The sequence below is a fragment of the Equus caballus genome, chromosome 12, assembly GCF_041296265.1.
Source record: "Equus caballus isolate H_3958 breed thoroughbred chromosome 12, TB-T2T, whole genome shotgun sequence".
NCBI lineage: Eukaryota > Metazoa > Chordata > Mammalia > Perissodactyla > Equidae > Equus > Equus caballus.
Genome location: NC_091695.1, coordinates 26161704 through 26181044, shown reverse-complemented (window position 1 = coordinate 26181044; position 19341 = coordinate 26161704). Strand labels below are relative to the sequence as shown.

At 48.4% G+C, this 19341-nt stretch overlaps 1 non-coding gene across 1 annotated transcript; it reads right to left on the bottom strand.

The window, feature by feature from the left end:
* Positions 1–724: 724 nt before the first annotated feature.
* MIR130A (microRNA mir-130a) lies at positions 725–788 on the bottom strand. Its single transcript, NR_032918.1, has one exon. It is a non-coding gene; the product is annotated as a microRNA mir-130a (primary transcript).
* Positions 789–19341: the final 18553 nt, after the last annotated feature.

Here is a 19341-nt window from a genome sequence, read left to right as displayed (position 1 = left end):
GTTGCCAAGAGGGGTTGTGCTAGGAATGGCAGGTGGAGATGAGGTCTCCTTTCTACGCCCCAAGAGCCAGCGAAGGAGCTGCAGGTGTGGAATGCCAGGGGCACACACCTGTCCTTGGGGAGCAGTCCTTTCAGGTTAGCTGTTTCTTGTGCATCCCCTTTTTCTCATGGAGCTCTACTCTGGTCCTAACAGCGATTCTCCCAATCTTCTCCACCCACCCTCCAATCCCAGGATGCCTGAGAACTCTTCCTTAGTCAACAAGCCACCACTTTCATCCTTAAAGGCTTGAAACCTTGGAAGATACCCTCATACAACCAGCAGATGGCATCAAAACCTTCCACCCCACAGCTCAGGCAATCTCCCAGTTGAGACAAGGTCCTCAAACCTCTCCAGATGAGGGTGAGCTATCAGTCTTATAGCTAGGCTCCGCAATTTAAGAGCTGTACAGCCTTGGGCATACTACTTAAACTTTCCTGGCACTCAGTTTTTTCATCTGTAAAATGGGGATGTTACTTGCCAAGAAGTTACTAGGGTTCACCATAATGTATGAAGCGTCCAGCACACCGACTGCATGTGGAAGTGCTTCCTTAAATGTGAGCTATTGGTATGATTACGACTAGTGAGGCTTCCCAAATCCCCACCAGGGTAGCTGATTGGTGCCCAGATGGGAGAGGAAGTCTCGATGCTGAGGAGGCAGCCGGCGCTGGGGAGCACTACATGGCCAATGCCCTTTTAACATTGCACTGCTAGTGGTAGGTGCAGACAGTAGCACAATGTGAAAAGAGCTCCGGCCCGCAGCAGAGGCATGCCGGTCCTGCCTCCTCACCCCTTCTCCCAGGCCCCGGCCCACTCAGCTCTCTTGGTCCCCCTCTGCCCCTTCTCTTCCGTTTTCAGTGTTAATCCTCTATTTTCTCTCCACTCCTCCTTTTGCCTTCTACCTCACACCCTTCCCAACACCGAGACTACCTTTTTCTTGAGGTTTTGGGGTGGAAGGACAGGGTCTAAGGAGGCAGCTGAAACTTGACACTCAATCTTCACAGGAAGTGACTGGTAGAAATCCCAAGAGTTTGGGGACACTGGCATGACGCTATGTTTATCTGGATTTGTATCTGCCAGCTTCCCTTCTGGAGGAGTTTGCTGACTGGGACCACCGAACCCTCTCTTCTGCCCTACTCCAAGCTCTCTCTCCTTTTTAATTTAGAGGAAGGGGAGTTCCAGGACCAGAGGGTGGGGGAGTAGAATCACAGGTCCTCAGGCAGCACAGAGAAGCTTCCAGGTCTGGAGGTGAAAGCTGCAGGTGAAGCCCCACCCCTGCATCTCCTCTCAGAGGAATTCAAAATCCACTTTATGGATGCAGCATCAAACAAAATGTTGAGGCTGATTCCCTCTCTTGTACTGAGCCTTAGGGACAGGCTTTCGTGGGCATTGGGATTAGAATGAGTTGCTTCCTGTTTTATGCAGACTCCCATGAGGGTGTCTTCAAACTCGCCCAGAACTTCCCCATCCTATCCTAGCAGTAGGGACTTAAACCCTGGATAAACAGTCCTGAGACTGATTAAAACCCAAAGTCAGAAGACTGCCCTAGAGGGACACCTGGACAGCCAAGGTTCAGAGCTCTAGCGTGGCACATTCCTGGCTAGAGCTGTGGTCCTGAGAGCCCAACGCCAGTTCTGACCTGGTGAACTGTGTGCAGCCCAGAGGGGCAGAGGCCGTGGGGTGATTCCTGGGTGCACTCATCAACGAAGGCCTCTGGCCGATGGAGTGACCCCCTGAGAGATGCCCTCCTCCCCACGCCACAGCCAGCAGGAGGAATGGAGGACAGAATTCCAGTTGGGAGCTCTTCCTCTGGGCTTCCCCTCCAGCTTCCTCCCACCCGCCTCAGGAAGCAGGAGAGGTTCTCCCCCAGCTTCCCAGGCAGCGTTTGCTCCTGTAATCTGCAAACATGGGGCCCCCGTCCCACAGTTTGCACAGTTCTAATGGACGGAAACCAAGGCCCTGCTGGGTCAGTCACCAGGCCTCTGTTCCTAGGTTGGGCAAACCAGTCTCAGCTGGGAACTGGATCATGTCAACAAGGGGCAGAGGGGCAAAGGCAGGACTGCCCGGCAAGCTGCAGGGAGGCTAGGGGAAGATTCTTCGCCAAGGCGTGCCCAGACCCCTCCTCGAAGAGAGAAAAGAGAGGGGCCTGGAGCCAAGATCCCCTCGGCTCTCACACCCAACTCATTCCAGAGCGGGCCCTGCGATTCACCAGCCAGCAGGGCCCCTCCCCCACCTTAGGCCCAGGAGCCATCCCCCAGCTCCTTCCAGAGGCGGGTGTAGAGACCGAGGAGGAAATGGGGGAGGGGAGGCCCCGGCTCAAGTTCTCTCCGCTCCCCCTCCTCATTGGCCACCATCTTCCGGCCCCTGCCCCCCAGAGCAGCAGGGGATGGGGCCCTGCCTGTGGAAGGGAGAGAAAGGGCAGGTGGAGGGTTAGCTGGAGCAGCAGGGGCAGGGGCTGGCCCCAACTGTCTCCTCCCACCCCCTCCCCGCAGCCATGGCGACAGGAGGAGGAGACCAGGAGGGTCCTGAAAGCCATGTTCTGTGAATGAGATGAGAGGGGCAGGGGGAAAGTGGGGGGGTGAGGGGCTCTCTCCCTCAACACCCAACTGTGCCCCCCCGCCCCCCACGCACACACCTCGAGGCTGGACCACACACGCGCGCACACGAACTCCCAGCCATACTTGCTGCACAACTCAGCCCTCACTACACACTTACCCGAACAGCAAGCACTGGAGTGTGAGCACACGGCTCCCCTACATCCTCGCACTCCTGAATACCCCACAGCCCTTAGCTCAGGAGCGGGCCTCACACCCACACACGGCCCCTTAGCTCCCCCCACAACTTCTCAAGATGCAGAACTCCTGCCCTGCTCCAGCCCTTCAGGCCACTGTGTTTCCCTCTGAACACACCCGCCAAGTCCCCTGTGCCCCACACCCTCACACACACGCCCGGGCACGGACAGATGGCCCAGCCTCAGCCCTGCCCAGCAGAGCCCCCCACCCCTTCCCCACCACACCCCCGACTGGAAAATGACAGTGAAGCCACCCCAGCAAGACATGCCTAGTGCTTCCCAGTTACAGTTGTTCCGAAAGGAAAAAATAGAAGAGATGCCCCCAAGTGGAGGAGAATGAAGAGGGGAGAGAGAAGACGAGAGAAAGAGCCCAGACCACCCCCCTCCCCTCCCCGAGAGAGAATAAAACCGAAAATCGGTGGCGTTACCCTTCTGGGAGCTCACGATACCTACACATTGCTCTTCGTTACGTTCCTCTGCCTGCCACCTCCTTCTTCCCGGGCTCTTTCTCTGCCCTTCCCTCCCTCTTGGCTTCCCTCCCTGGCCTCGCTCCCCGTCTCTCACGCCCTCTCGCACCCCGCCAGCCCCTCTCCCCGGCCGGGCTCGGATCCCCCGCGGCCGCCCCTCCACCTGCCCGCCGGGACTGAGATCCGGGGGCCGGCCGGCCGCTGCGCCCTCTCCTCTGCCGATCTCGCTCTTCCCCCCTCGCCCCCTTTCTCCTTCCACACTCCCTGCCGTCCATCTTGAATACTTGGGATTCTTGAATGGAGTGAGCAGGATCCGCTCCCCCAAGCTCCCATTGGCTGTGGGTTAACCCTTTTGAAACGAGATCCTCCCTCCCATTGGCTGCCAGACTCCCCTCTTCTCCCCCAACCCCCATACCCTCCGCCTCCCAACAGCCGGCGAGGTCAGGGCGCTCCCGGGCGCCCCCTCCCCCGGCTTCTCACCCCCCCCACCCCCACCTCAGGATGCCCCTTTTCCCTGCTCTTTACATCCCGCCACCCCACAGGGCTGCAGGTGAAGGCAGATCCAGTTCCCGCCAAATGCGGCCCCAAGGTTGGGCAGGCAGAAACCCTGTTCCCAGATGCCCCTTGTGCTGGACTTGGAGACCTTGGAAGATACAAGGGGTACAATTTCCTGTCTCCCTCCAACCCCTCCTTGAGCAGAAGTACCTCTCCAGCAGGGAATCCGCCCAGGCTTTCAGCCTCACCCAAGGCAATAAGATTGCTCAGAGAGCCAAACAGCCCCCTGGGCTGGGCAGAAGAGGGCAGCTCCGGAAAGATCTGTAGCTAGTCAGAGAAGCTAATTCCCTGAATGCCGCGGGGCAGGTCTGACCCTACCAGGAATGTGCAGCATCTGGAGCTCTGCTCAGTCACAAACATCCCCTGGGACCAGCCCAGCCGCCTGGCCCACATGCTGGGCCCACTAGGGGCTCTGAGTTGGGAGCCCAGAGAGGCATGGAAGAAGGAAGCAGCAGGGAGTGGAACAATGAGTCAGGCCTGGGAGTCTGGTACCTTTGTTCTCTGCCCATAACATGTTTGGCGAGGTCATGTCCCCTCTATGGGCCTCAGTTTCTTCATTTGCAAAAGATCGGTCTAGGAGAGCACTGTCCTATAGAAGTTTCTGTATGAAGATGGGAATGTTCTATATCTGTGTCATCCAATAAGGTAGCCACTAGCCACATGTAGCTATTGAGCACTTGAACTGTGGCTACTGTAACTGAGGAAGTGGCTTTTAAATTTTGTTTAATTTTAATTATTTTTAAATAGCCATGTGCAGCCAATGGCTACCATATTGGACAGCGCAAGTCTAGAATCCTTGTGGTTCTGCTGGTGAACAACATTCTATGATTCTTGTCCGGGGGAAAAAAATCCTTTATCAGGGCTGACCCGGTGGTATAGTGGTTAAGTTTGGATGCTACACTTTGGCATCCCAGGGTTCGTGGGTTCTGATCCTGGGTGCAGACCTAGCATAGTTCACGGAGCCACACTGTGGTGGCATCCCACATAAAATAGAGGAAGATTGGCACAGATGTTAGCTCTGAGCCAATCTTCCTCACCAAACAACAACAACAACAACAACAAAACCTTTCTCTTTGTCCTCAGGTACAAAATCCTCAAGATTCAAGTCACAAATCACAAATCACGAAGGGCATCCAAGCCCAGGAAATGAGGTTCAAATCCCTTCCACCTTTCCTGCCAGGAATCCTTTCCTTATGACTGTCAATCTCTGTTCTGACAAGGAAGCTGAGATACACCCAGGACACAATGGAAGATTAGGGATCGTAGGGAATTTGCAGGTTTACCCAACCTTCTTGTTTTTTTCAAGGTTAGAAACCAAGATGTTGATGAGGGTAAGGATAAGGGACGTCACTTGCCCAAGGGCATGCGCCAAGTTGATAATTTTGCTTACAAGTTAGCACAAACTGTAAACTTAGTACATTTCTTCAGGGGCTCTGCACACCCACACACATGTACATCATTAAGTTCATTCAATAAATGTACTTCCTTGACCCGGGACAAATGGGAACTCTGGTTGAAACCAGCCAATGTGGCTGATACTGAGGAATAGGCAGCTCCATGGGAGGCCAGATAGGCTCTCCGACCAGCACGTGAAAACCCAGCGCTCCCCAAGTATGCCAAGGTTACAAGAACATGGGCAGCCCAGAACCTGTTCCCTGAATCAATGTGGTTGAGAGACCCCATCGTGGCATCCCCCACCATGCAGAGAGGAAGCCGTAGGGTGGAAGAGTGACTCTAGGTTCATCCTTGGGCTGACCAGGAAGCAGAACTATCAAGGGGCTGAGACTTCTGCAGGAGGAAAGGTACAGAGTGTCAGGATTCTGGTAGCTACAGGCTAGGACTGGCACTTTCAGGGCTCTAACCCAGCAGAGAGAGAACTGCCACAGGGAGGTGGTAAACAGGACAGCGGCACCATCCTGAACTTGTACAGAATTTGTCCCATCCCCTTCTCCAGAGGGCCTCTATCTGGGTAATGTGCTGTGGGCGAGGGGAAAGCACAGAGTTGCCTGGGGAATGGTTTCTGTCCTCAATACTCCTTTACTACCAGGCAAAAATTGCTAAGTGACTTCTCTGGTGACAGACAAAGAATTCAAAGGAGAGAAGTATTGCTCCCAATGGAGAGTGGAATCTAAGAAGGCTTCCTAGAGGAGGCAGCATCCAAGACTTAAAGAATAGAAAGGATTTGGACACAAGATGGGAGGAAAGAGGAGAAGGAAATGCCAAGGACAGGGAACAGCACAAAGACTGAAAGGTGGAGAGATGACGGGATGTGTTCAGGATGGGTTGGAAATTCAGTGAGAACCTAGCGTGTACGAAGGGGAATAGCAACGATGGAAAGGCAGGTGGGACAGATCATGGGGGTCCCAGTGTCCTCTGCTCAGTTCCAGTGACATCATTTTTCTTGAAGATACTCTTACCCTTTTCCCTGCCAAGAGATGGCTGCCATCTGTTCATCCAGCTACCCCAGTGCCTCCACCCTCAGCTCTCTGCTGCTTCCTCCTTAGTCTGCTGACCTCCTGTCTATGTTCCACAAACATCCTTCCCAAGGTAGAGTGGACTCCAGTTCCCCATCAAAGGCTGGACTCTCCCCAGTCCCTCTCAGTTCAGTCTCCAGTCTCTGGATTTGCTGTGCCCAGGTATGAGCTGAATGCAGAAGGCTTCCTTTTTCACCTACCACCTTCCAAACCCCAGCTTGGCCCCATCCCTTCTCAGGAAAGAGTCAAAAATGGAGGCCAGGAACAGTCAGACATGGTCCAACCTGTTATAAGAGTATAAAAAATATGTGCCCAGGAGCTATTTGGCTCCCAGCCACCCCAACCCACCTCCACGTCCTTCCCTCCTCCTCTGGGAGTTCCAGAATGCTCCTGGGCTTTGCAGTAGCCTCCCTTCCCTGCAGTCCCCACAGCAAGTCCAGGACCATTCTGGAGCTGCCCCCTTTGCCCTCCTCCCTAATCTCCAGAGTCCACCCACATCTCTATTTGGGTACACCACATAGAATTCTGTAATTGTGAGATGGGAAGACCACCGCCCCAATCTTCCCCCTCTTGGAAAGACTGAATCTGAAACATCAGAGAAATGTTGCCTCCCTGCGTAGACATGAGTGGAGCTAACTTGGTTGCTAATTACCTGGCTCCTGATTCACTGAGATGACACAGACCTTGCCATGTGAGCCGCTTCAGTTTCCCCTCCATAATAGCCTGCTTCTCTCAACTACGTATGTGGCTGAGCACTCCTGTGTGGAAGTCTCTGGAGTCATTGTTAGGAAATCTTCCTGGCCCCAGCGTGTTCACAGTTGAGGAGTACAAGGCAGACACTCTATAAAGTAGAAGTCAGATGGCAACAGGTGCCCAGATAGACGCAAGAACCTTCTTTCTGAGGCAAACCCATTTCCCTGAGGTCTCGATCCTATTCTTGCTTCATCAGTTGCCCCATTTATTGAATCTCCAACCCCTTTCCATGAGCCTTGAGCAAGGGTCAGCAAAGTGCGGCCCATGGGCCAAATCCTGCCTTCTGCCTGTTTATAAATAAAGTTCATTGGAACACAGCCCTGTTCATTTGGTTAAGTACTGTCTACGGATGCTTTCACACTATAATGGCAGAGTTGAGTGGTTGCAGCAGAGACCCTATGGCTGGCAAAGCCTAGTGTATTTACTAACTGGCTCTGTACAACAAGTTTGCCATCATCTAGTTTGTGGGCAGTTTTGGACCCTGTTCTCAGAAAGATATAATAGAACTCAAGGCAGGCAACTGAAGTTACTCTGAGCTAGGAGTGGAAGGACACAGCCCAGACTTTCCCCTCAGCCTACATATATGCTCAAGTCTTCCCACAACCTACTTTGAAATTTCTCACAGTGCTAGTCAGCCTACTACATCTCTCCTGCATGTCCCACCCATTCTTAAACCCATACAGTCTGGCTTCTGCCCCAAATTTCTACTGAAATCGTTCCCACTAGGGTCACCAGTGACTTCCTCATTACTGATCCACCATTCTTTTCTCAATCCTCATCACACACAACCTCTCTTTGGCATTTGCCTCCCTTGACTATATCAGTCTTAAAATGCCCATGGCTTCTGGATTGGATTGCCTCCTACCTCTCCAACTGTTCCTTCTCAGTTTCCTTCCTGTGGGTCTTCTTCTTCCCCCTGCTGCCTAAATAGACACATTCTGCAAGGATTTGTCCTTGGTTCTCTTCTCCCTTCATACTTTCTCACTGGACAAAATCATCCACCTGACTGATTGCAACGGTCACTTCTGTGCTGGTGGTTTCCCAATATACAGCTTCTGAATGGAAGACCCAGATTTCTAAGAGAAGGCTGTGACTCCTCAGATGCATGTCTTACTGACCAGACAGGCTGAATTTGTCTAACATCAAACATGTCTTCCTACACCTCTGCCCTCACCTAATCACCTTTACCTCTTTTTCCATCTGTCCCCAGATTATTGCTATTCCCAAGAGATCTGCCCTTGCCTCTTCTCTCCTTTATCCGTTCTTAGAGTTTCAACAATTGCCTGCACGTGAATCACTGCCAAACCTATATTTCCAGGTGTGTTTGCAGTTACCTCCTTACATTACCAAATAGATGTGTGAGGTAGACATCTGGTGCTTTTGCCTGTCCAGATCCCATCCCCCTTCTGGTAACTACACCTTAGCTTTCCTCTGGGGAGGCTCTTATTATCTACTTTCAGTCCCACGGTTCACATGAACCTGACCTCATCTGCCCCTTCAGGGGCAGTCACATAACCAAGATATAGTAGTTGTCTATTACTGTGTAACCGATTAGTCCCAAACTCAGTGGCTTAAGACAGCACATATTTATTTTCTCAGTTTCTGTGGGTCAGGAATCTTGGCAGGACTTAGTTGGGTCCTCTGATCATGATCTCTCATGGAGCTGCAATCAAAATGTCAGCCCAGGGCTGGGGTCTCATCTGAAGGCTCAGTGGGGAAGGATTTGCTTCTAAGCCCACTTTCATGGTTGTTGGCAGGATCCAGTTCCTTGAGGCCTGTTGGACTGAGGGCCTCAGTTTTTTGGTGGTTGTTGCCTGGAGGCCACCCTCAGTTCCTTGCAAAGTGGTCATCTCCAACATGGCAGCCAATGAGAGAGAGAGTCTGTTAGCAAGATGGAAGTCACAATCTTTTGTAACCTAATCACAGAAATGATAATTCCTCAACATTGCCATATGCTGTTAGTTAGAAGTAAGTTACTCAAGAGCAGGGGATTACACAAGGATGCGAATACTAGGAAATGGGATCACTCAGGGCTGACTCAGAGGCTGTCAACCACAGCAGATTTAGACAATTAAATCACAATAATTGATGCAAGGATGGGTATCCAATCCGAGTCCATCAGAACTAGGCCTGAGATGTTTGTTGGAACCTTTGGAAAAGTGGCATTGCTCGGGTTTGTTACGCTTGAAACTACTCGTGTCATAACTGCTGCCACGTAGAGGAGAATCTGCCTAAAATGAAAACATAATAGAGAACAAGATGGCAAGAGATGGTGAGAGACAGATGCCTGATAACATCATCTGAGAACCTGATACAGCCATGCCGACAGCAGAACCTCCGTAAGCCAAGACATTCCCTCTGCTGCTGACATCGGTTTCAGTTGAATTCTATCACCCGCAACCAAAAGCTTCCGGACTGATAAAATGTCTCAGTGATACCTGGATTCAGTTTGCCCAAACCCAGTTTAATTATCTTACCTTCACCTTCCCCACAAACCTGCTTCTCTTTCTAGGTTCTATTTTGCAATTAGAAATGTAAGACAATTGCTTAGGCTGCAAACCTTGGAGTCATCTTTACCCCTCCTCATCTGCTGTGGAAATTGGAATAGCTCACACAACATGGGTTGATGCTATAGGACCAGAGGAGAGACCTCCTGCTTTATAAAGATGGGGAGGCTCTGAGGTGACCCACTGAAATACAATCTTAAACATAAACAAGTGACTCTAGGTTTTTCTCCAAGTCATTAGAATCTTACAGAATTTCTGGATGTGAATCACATGATGTAGAGGATGAGAGTAGTATATCTGACTCTCATATCAAAACACACCATAGGGGCTGGCCCCGTGGCTGAGTGGTTAAGTTCGCACGCTCCGCTGCAGGCTGCCCAGTGTTTCGTTGGTTCGAATCCTGGGCGCGGACATGGCACTGCTCATCAAACCACGCTGAGGCAGCGTCCCACATACCACAACTAGAAGGACCCACAAGGAAGAATATACAACTATGTACTGGAGGGGCTTTGGGGAGAAAAAGGAAAAAGTAAAATCTTTAAAAGAAAAAAAAAAAAACACACACCATAGACTAAAGTGAAATTCTGGCAAACTGCCTGGTGAGTCTGTGGTTAGGAAGGCACCCTGGGCTGGATTTGTGAAAATATTCCTTCCGTCTCTAAGGCAGATTAAAAGAAATTGTGTCATTTGAAAGTCAGTCATAATTTCTTTTACATCTTTTGCTTTCAGGTTCCAACTAGAATTCTAATGTTTGTCTTTCTTTCCCCAGACCACCTTCATCCAAATTGCCCTAAATCCTGTGCATTCTCCCTCTCAGATGTGTCCTGTCCTCTCCATTCCCCTGCCAGCCTAGTATCCACCTTGGGGTTTTCTATCATCCTCTGAACAACTCTCTTTCCAACGCCCACTCCACTGATGGAGTGTATGAGTCCACAACCCAAACCTCAGATCATTCGTCTACCCCAAATTGTGACAGCTCCCCAGTGCCTAGACAATGCTTCCTAACATTTATGGGGTCATGGACCCTTCTTTAAAAAGCTGATGAAAACTATGGGTAACTCTTTCTAGAAAAATCTGTATTTTGTGTTTGGGTGTACATTTCAAGGGGATCAAGAATCCTCTGGAGTCCATTTACATACCACCCACCCGGCAACTTTCCCTCTCATCTCCCTCCAGGTTAGACCTTCTTAAAGAGGGTATATTCCAAACTTCTTAGCAAGGCATTCAAGGCCTTGCAAACTTACCCTGACTTGCCTTTTCACCTGCACCTTCTGCCTTGAGCTGTTATGTTGTTTTCTGTCTGATTTCCCACCAGACCAAGAGCCTCCCTCAGAGCAGGGATTGCCACCTTTTGTCTGCCTTGCTGGATCTCCCCAGATGGAAGGAAAGTTTCTCAGGAGCATCAATCAGAACACCTAGCTTAGTGCTGGATAAATTGTTGGTCCACTGCCAGATTTATTTATCTATTTATTTTTATTTTGTTGTGGCAAGAACATTTAACAAACACTAAATATGAGATCTACCCTCTTGACAAATTTTTAAGTGTACGATGCAGTGTTGTTACCTATAGGCACAGTGCTGTACAGCAGATCTCTAGAACTTACTCATCTTGCTTAACCGAGCTTTACGCTAGTTGATTAGCAATTCCCCATTTCCTCCTTCCTCCAGCACCTGGCAACCAGCATTCCACTCTTTGATTCTAAGAGCTTGGCTATTTTAGATGCTTCATATGAGCAGAATCGTGCAGCACTTGTCTTTCTGTGATGGCTTTGTTTCACTTAGCATAATGTCCTCAAGGTTCACCCATGTGGTCGCATAATGCAGAATTTCCTTCTTTTTTTAAGCCTGAATAATATTCCATTGTATGTAGATGCCACGTTTTCTTTATCTATTCATCTGTTAATGGACATTTAGATTGTTTCTGTGTCTTGGCTGTTGTGAATAGTGCTTCAATGAACTACTAGATTTATTAATTTCTAGCAGCAAAAGAGCTTTAGGATGATGGGTCTAGCTGATATGATACAATGTCATATGCTCCAAATCAATATTTGGGGAGAGTTCTGATTTCAAAACTTTTCAGTTTTAGCGGATCCCACAGGTACAGGGCCTTCTCAGACCTTGTGCTATGATTTTGCTTTAGAAATTATAGATGCCCACTGGTGAACTTACCACATTTGCCAGGAATCCTTTTTCAGTAGCTGGGTCCCTTTGGAACCCCAGAGAAACTTAAAGAACTGGCTCAGTTGGTGAGTTCATTGATTTCATACTGTCGCTCTGACTCAACCCCAACCTCCAGCACAAGCCAGGGTGGGAATGTCTCCTATGTTCCTCCGAAATAGACATTCTGAGAAAATCTGGGGCAAGAGAAAATTGCTCCTCTTCAGCTACATTTCAAAATTCCTCCCACATTTCAGGCCTCTCCCTAAACCCCCCTCATGCACTGGGACATTTCATATGATGTGGTGGAAAGTGGAAGGGAGATGTTATCCCACGAAAGTGCATGTTCGGGAGGGACTGGGACTATATCATGCTTAGCACTGTATTTCCAGTGCTAAAACAGTGTCTGGCAAATAGTAGGCACTCAACCGATACTTATCAAATGAATGGGAAAATGGGAGAAGTCAATGATCTTGGCTTCAACTTGTACGTGTCTTGTGATTTCATCCAACCATAAGCCCTGAAGGATCTGGGTCCTACTAGACATGCCAGCACCAATGGGATGACTTCAAATTTCTCCAATGTGCAATATATGCAGCATCAATAAATCAGATGTACTTATTGTGTGCAAGGGCCTTACATGATGGTATCAACATACTATGATCTGAGTTGTCAGTTAATATTAGATTCTACTTCATGACCCATGACGGCTACTCAAGCTCCAGCCATCATGTTTTATTCCTGCCAGCAGAAGGGAGGAAGAAGGACTGAAGAAGGGTACGCCTCTCTTTTAAGGACACCTCTCCAAAATTATCTATGACACCTCTGCTTACATCCCATTAGCCAGAACTTAGTCACATGGCCACAACTAGCTTCAAGGGAGGAAGTAACAAGTGGTCAAGTAACCAGCTGAAAATCAGAGGTCCTATTATAAAGGAAGAAGTGGGGAACATACGGTGGGGGAGATTGTTGATGTGGTTGGGGAAGTGGTTTGACACGGAAAGTCTGGCCTTGCGAAACCAGAGAACTCTCTCTAAACTCATGCCCCCATCACTGCTCTTATCTATGGAGTGATGGTCACGAGCCCAGTTCCACCTGAGGGTGGAAGAGTCTGAGCTATGTGGTTAGAAAGCTCGGCTGCTGGAGTGACGTGGTTGTAGGTTCAAATATGTTTCCAGATCTCTCCTTTCCTCCCTTTATGAAGCTAGGAAAACAATACTCATTGTGCTGGATTGTATTTTGGGAGTATTTTACTACTGGGAAAGCCCTGGGACAGTACTGTTGTCCATGAATGGTGTTTGTGTGTGTGTGTGTGTGTGCGCGTGTGTGTGTATGGTAGAAAACGTATAACATAACATCTACCCTTTTAACTATTTTTAGTGCACAGTAGTGTTAACTATATGCACATTGTTGTGCAACAGATTCTAGAACTTTCTCATCTTGCACAACTGAAACACTACACCTATTGAAAAACAGCTTTCCTTCTCCCTCTCGCTCCAGCCCTAGGGCAACCATCACTCTACTTTCTGTCTCCATGATTCTGACTACTCTAAGTATCTCAAGTAAGTGGGATCACACAGTATTTGTCTTTTTGTGACTGACATTTCACTTAGCATAATGTCCTCAAGATTCATCCATGTTGTAGCATATGGCAGGATATCCTTCATTTTTCTTCTTTTTTTTAAGTTAGTGTTGAGTTTTTGTGTTACTTTTATTAGCTTTTGATTCCCGCACCAATTTGTGAGCATCAATTCACACTTCATACACATATGACACAGGCTTGGAGGGTTTTTTTCTTTTTCTTTTTCTTTTAAAGATTGGCCTTGACCTAACATCTGTTGCCAATCTTTCTCGTTTTTTTTTCTTCTCCCCAAAGCTTCCCACTACATAGTTGTATATTCTAGCTGTAGGTCCTTCTGGCTCTGCTATGTGGGATGCCACCTCAGCATGGCTTGATGAGTGGTGCCATGTCCGGGCCCAGGATCCAAACCAGTGAATCCTTGGGCTGCTGAAGTGGAGCCACCAACTGGCCGCAGGGCTGTCCCCAGGATCTCCTTCATTTTTAAGGCTGAGTAATATTCCATCTTATGTATATGCCACATTTTCTTTATCCACATTACCAAGGGATGTTTAGGTTGCTTCCACCTCTTGGCTGTTGTGAATGATGCTGCAAGAATGATGCTTCTCAACAGAGACTAGTTAGTGTCAGAGACTAGTTCTCTCCTTTCTTTCAGTACCCTTGGGGGGCCCTTCATGGCTTTTATATTCCTGTGTTTAAATAATTGTTAGGTTAAACATCTTAGGTGGACACAAACAAGGTGGATGGATTTGGGAATTCTATAGTTACTAAACATCAATTAGAGGGAAGGGAAAGGGCCCCCCAGGACAGTAACAGAGTGTAGATGCTCTTTAGGTGGTCTATTTGAATAGACAAGGAAAGGCAGTCTTCACGGCCGTCACATTGTTTAATCCTAGAGCAGCTAAAACTCCAGACTCCTGATGTTTACTTCCACGAAGCGTGCAGAGCCACCCCCCAGTTCTGACTAAAGCCGTCCATCCATGGAATCCTAAATCCTGACCCCAGGGATCAAAGGCCTGGGGCTGTAGTGAGGAGGAAAGACCACCCAAACACAAATGTGTAATTCCCCCTGCTGACAGATAGCTTGTGAGGTAAGACCCTTAGCTGATAATAACTCTGAGAAGCTGTGCTTTGGTATTCCTTCCTCCAATGGTTTCTTGAAAAACATCAATGTCATTACTATAAAATATAATCTTTACCCAAATATGGACATTGCACACTTTGAACCAAGAACGTTTGACGTGCATTTATAGGCATAGATGGTTCCAAAGAAGCACAGTCTGAACCAAGTTCCCAGGGAGCTTCCTAGTGGTTGGAGTGAAAAGGCAAACACTCATGAGCATGTTACAGATTATTCCAGGCAGTATGCTGCTGGCTGGGAAGAGCTGAGGACACTGCCGGCAGATGACGGGTTGCGCTGTACTCGGAAGAATGGCAGCATTTAAATTAGAGGACAGGATTCAAAGAAGCATTTTTTTGTTTAGCTTTGCTTTGTTTTAGCCCATATATACTGAGTGCCAACTCTGTAGATGCCAGGCTCCATGCTTGAAGCTGAGGAACATGACAAAAAAAACATGCTCTCTGCCTTCCAGGAGGTTTTCAAAATTATTTCAGCAGGGGAGCCGACTTTTCTAATGAGGCCCACACTGCCCTGGCCTCACCTCTGAAGGGGCCCCAGAGGCATCAGGACACTTAGTCCCCAAGAATACAGCTTGATGAACAGGGGTTGGGGACCCAGGCCTGACAGTATGGCTGTGGCAGGAGAGCAGGAGTTGGCTCTGACTGGTACCCCAGAGCCAGCCAACAGTCAGGCGTGCTGTGACCACACCAACACTGTCCACGGTGAGGGTGTGGCCATCATCCAGCACTGCGCTCCTCTCACTCTGGCTGGCTGTTGACATGCGTTTTCTCCTCAGCCCCTGACCCTTGGCCCTTGGGGCTGGTATTTAGTCTTCCACTGTGGGACTCTCCTTCAGACTTTGGCTCTTACGCTGATTTAGGAGAGATGAGGAAGAAGTGCCAGTGGGGTTTCCAAGAAGAAATGCTCAGCAAGAAGCAGGCTCTTCAAACCTGAGAAAGGTGAGTTGGGGCGTCCTCTGCATGGAGGTGGGGTGGGTGGGAAAAGTGCTGGGGTCCTGGGATATGCAAATAGCAGACTCTCGTTTGAATACCATCTCTAGCCTTCCCAGCTGGGTGACCCTGAGCAAATTATTTCTTAGAGGCTGCTTTTCTTCATTGGCAAATCTGGCAAAATAATACCAAGTCATGGGATTATTGCAACGTTTCCATGAAATTCTGAAAATGAAGCCCAGTGTGGGGCACACGGTAAAACCCCATTGAAAGGGGGTTATGCATGGGAGGGTCTTGGGGTAGCTCCGCAGGAGCTCTCAGGGTGTGTGGAGAAGAGCAGAAGGCTAACAGCTGAGCCAGAGCATGGCCATATTTATGTTTTTGGAGAGGACTGAATACACGGCTAAGACACTTTTCCCTCTGTGGAGCCGATCTGCGATCTGCAGTCACTCAAGGAGAAATGGGGTGGAATGGGGGAGGGGGCTGGGAGACCCAGAGGCAGGCTACACAGCTTGCCTGTCACTCGGGGATGATGGATGAGTCTATTCCATGGCTTGTAATCAGTGCTGACTGGCTCTGAGAGTCTTCCCTTGGGGGAGTGCTCCCTGCTCCTCCCTGCCTGGGAGGCCCTCCTCAGGCACTGGGGCTGGGGCTGGAAGTAAAGTTTGCCCTGAAACTCTGGAACAGAGTTCCAGAGGCTGGTGTGCCTGTGCTTTTGTACACGTGTGTGAATGTGAGTATATGTGTATATTCGTGACTCTCGTATCAGTGTATGCATGTAAGTGCATGCACATATGTATGTTTGTGAGTACCTATATGTATATGTGTGCATATATGCTAAGTTGCTACTCAAGACAAAGATTAAATATGCAATGAGAGGAATACAGAAAATGCTAGACTTTTGTCTGGCTCGCTTGAAGCAGACTTTCAGTTTCAAGAAGTCACTTGAGGGGCCGGCCCCGTGGAAAAGTGGTTGAGTTCACACGCTCTGCTTTGGTCGCCCGGGGTTTCGCTGGTTCGGATCCTGGGAGGGGACCCAGCACTGCTCATCAAGCCATGCTGACATGGCATCCCACATAGCTCAACTAGAAGGACCTACAACTAGAATATACAACTATGTGCTTGGGGGCTTTGGGGAGAAGAAGAAGAAACAAAAAAACAAACAAAAAGATTGGCAATAGATGTTAGCTCAAGTGCCAATCTTAAAAAAAAAGAATCACTTGATTGGCCCCTCTTAGTTATCCAAATGATGGGCAGCCCCTCTCCTGAGGGAGGAAATAACAAAGACATCTGTGCCTTGATGCTACTCTCTGAGGTACCTGGTGGCCAAAGCAGGTCAGGATGGAGGAAGTGTTCCAATTTGCATAAGAGTTTTTCTGAGATGAGGGGAATTCGTATTTCCCTAAAATTTCTTCCTAAGATTCGAAATTGTGGAGAGCTTTTGGAATGGATGACTGTAATTTCAACTAAGACTTAGGACAAAGAGCATCAGTAAGTTCTCTAAAATAAAATTACCTTGAGAGAAGTGGAATCTAGGTTACTAAGCACTGGAGTCTACTCACAGCTCCCCTGTTCATCAGCTACGAGACCTTGAAGGAGTAGATTAATTGCTCTCTAAGGCTGCATTTTTCATCTACAAAAAGGGGATAAGAATGGTGTGATGCTCTCATAGATTATGCAAATTTGAACAATTGCAATTCCCCCTAAATTGAAAAAAATCATCAAGGTTGCACGATTTTGAAATCAGTGAGTGGAGCGAGTTGTAGACTGTCTTTGCAACCATTGCCACACAGCAGCATCACTTGAGCTGGCAAAAGTAAACAACCGCCTTCAGTGTTCGTACCATGTGAATGAAGCTGTTGTTATGTACGTCATAACTCCTGAGGGTGACGCTAATGACTAATGTGCTGGTATTTTAATATATTCAACATTATCATTTAAAATATTTTCTGTATCCTAGAATGGTGTTATCTCTGAGTTCACTAAGTGGTGATGTTAGTGCCAAAAACACTCTCCAAAATCAATAACTTTGTAATGGAAGTTAGCGATGAGAAAACACTATGAAAAAGCCCAAATAACTCTCATGACATGCCAAGCAGTTAATTTAGGAGTGCCTACTCTGTGAAACATTAGAGATTTTAGTGTTTAGTAAATAAAAAATAGCATCAAGGCAAACATATTCTCCCATGGTTGAAGATTCCTCTCCCAACCTTTTATAAGTGTCAAAAATATAGCGTCAAGTTCTGTAAGTCTTGAGTTATCTGTCTTCAGTAACATATGCTTTTCATAAGGTGTGATCTCCCCTTAAATGAAATCATGTAATCCACGAAAAATTGTTAGTCCAGCGCCTGAGGGCTGGCTCGGTGAGTGCTCTACGCGTGTTAGGTAGCCCTCACTATTGTTATCAACCCGACCGTAGGGGTCTGTAGGAATCAGGCTGGTTCTGACACAGCATGTGGCTCAGGCCGGAAGCCTTTCGGAATCCAGGCAGAACTTGAAGGTGCTGATCTTTGGGAAACAGTGGCTGCACGAGTGTCAATCGTAAACTTTGGAATCCAAGTTTAAATTCCCACTTTGGCTGTTTAAGAATCTGGAACCTCGCAGGAAGCTCCGTCTGTCCAAAAGGCTACGCAGGACAAAGTTTCAACAGCGACACCATGTGGCTGAAAGGAGTAACTGCAATGGAACCCTGATCAGGCTACAGAGTTCTTTCTCGGAATACCCTCAACCAAACCCGCCTGTGGAGGATGATGTAGTTGGGGATGGGAAGCAGATCACCGGAACTAGGTTGGCCAACACGCAGAACTTTGTCTCTGCCAGAGTAGGACTGCAGGCCAGGGCAGGCGAGTGGGGGGTCTTAGACGTGTGTGTGCCTAGGAGTGCATGGCCCTGTCTGTCTTTCTCAAAAGTAACACATGCAGGTAGAGGGGCTGGGGTTGTTAAGCGTGGCACAGAGCGAGCAGAAGAAGAGTAAAAATTATGTGCAAGCGAATTGAAACTTCACGTAGTAACTGTTTCTAATATTACAATGATATACACAAAAAGCCCTTGATTCTTGGAGGAAAATCTCAGAGCAGCAAGTTGCTGGGGAAAGCTAATAGTTTCTCTACAAATATTTCAGACATTGTGGTAGATTGGAAAAGTGGCCACAATGATTCATGCTTCCTTATGTCCATGTCTTTTGCAGAGTGACTTTGCAGGTCTTTTAAGAAGTAGAGACTCTTTCCTTGCTCTTTGAATCTGAGCTCTCTGGTGACTGACTTTGACCAGTAGAATGAGGAAGAAATAATGTTCTATTACCTCCTAGCTTTCGACTCAAAGGCCCTGCATGTCTATGCTCCCTTCCTAAGACTCATGCAGGCTCCATGTGAACAGGACCAGACCACCCTCCTGGAAGATGAGTGACCAAATGGAGCAGAGTCCCTCATCTGTCCCATCTCAGCCGAGGCACAAGGAGCCTCTACAAGCTCAGCAGAGCCGAACCTCATCAGACCCTCCAGCTAAACCCCCAGCTGACTGCGGCAGGCACATAACCAGGGCCACCCTAAACCTGCCAGGCCTTCGCTGTCTCTACGACTCAAGAGCTAAATAAATGTTTGCTTTTAACAAATAAACCCCAAAAGAGTGACACATGCCCTCTTACAAGAAAAACCTCAGAACAGAAAATATTTAAATTCTCTTCACTTCCAGATCCTCCACTCTTTCCAGATGAGTAATCATCTCCTCTTTCCCTCTCCCCAGATGTGGTCATTCATTCATTGAATCATTCATTCACGCCAGTAGATTTATTTTTTGTGGTAAGGCGCTTCGCTAGGTTTGGTGCAGGGCATAAGAAAACACAGATTTGATTTATAATCTAATTTGGGCAGAAAGGAAATAGGTCTAGCCAAATAAGCCATCTAGTACATTTGAATTTAGATAGCATGGGATCAATTTACAGCTGTGTGACCTG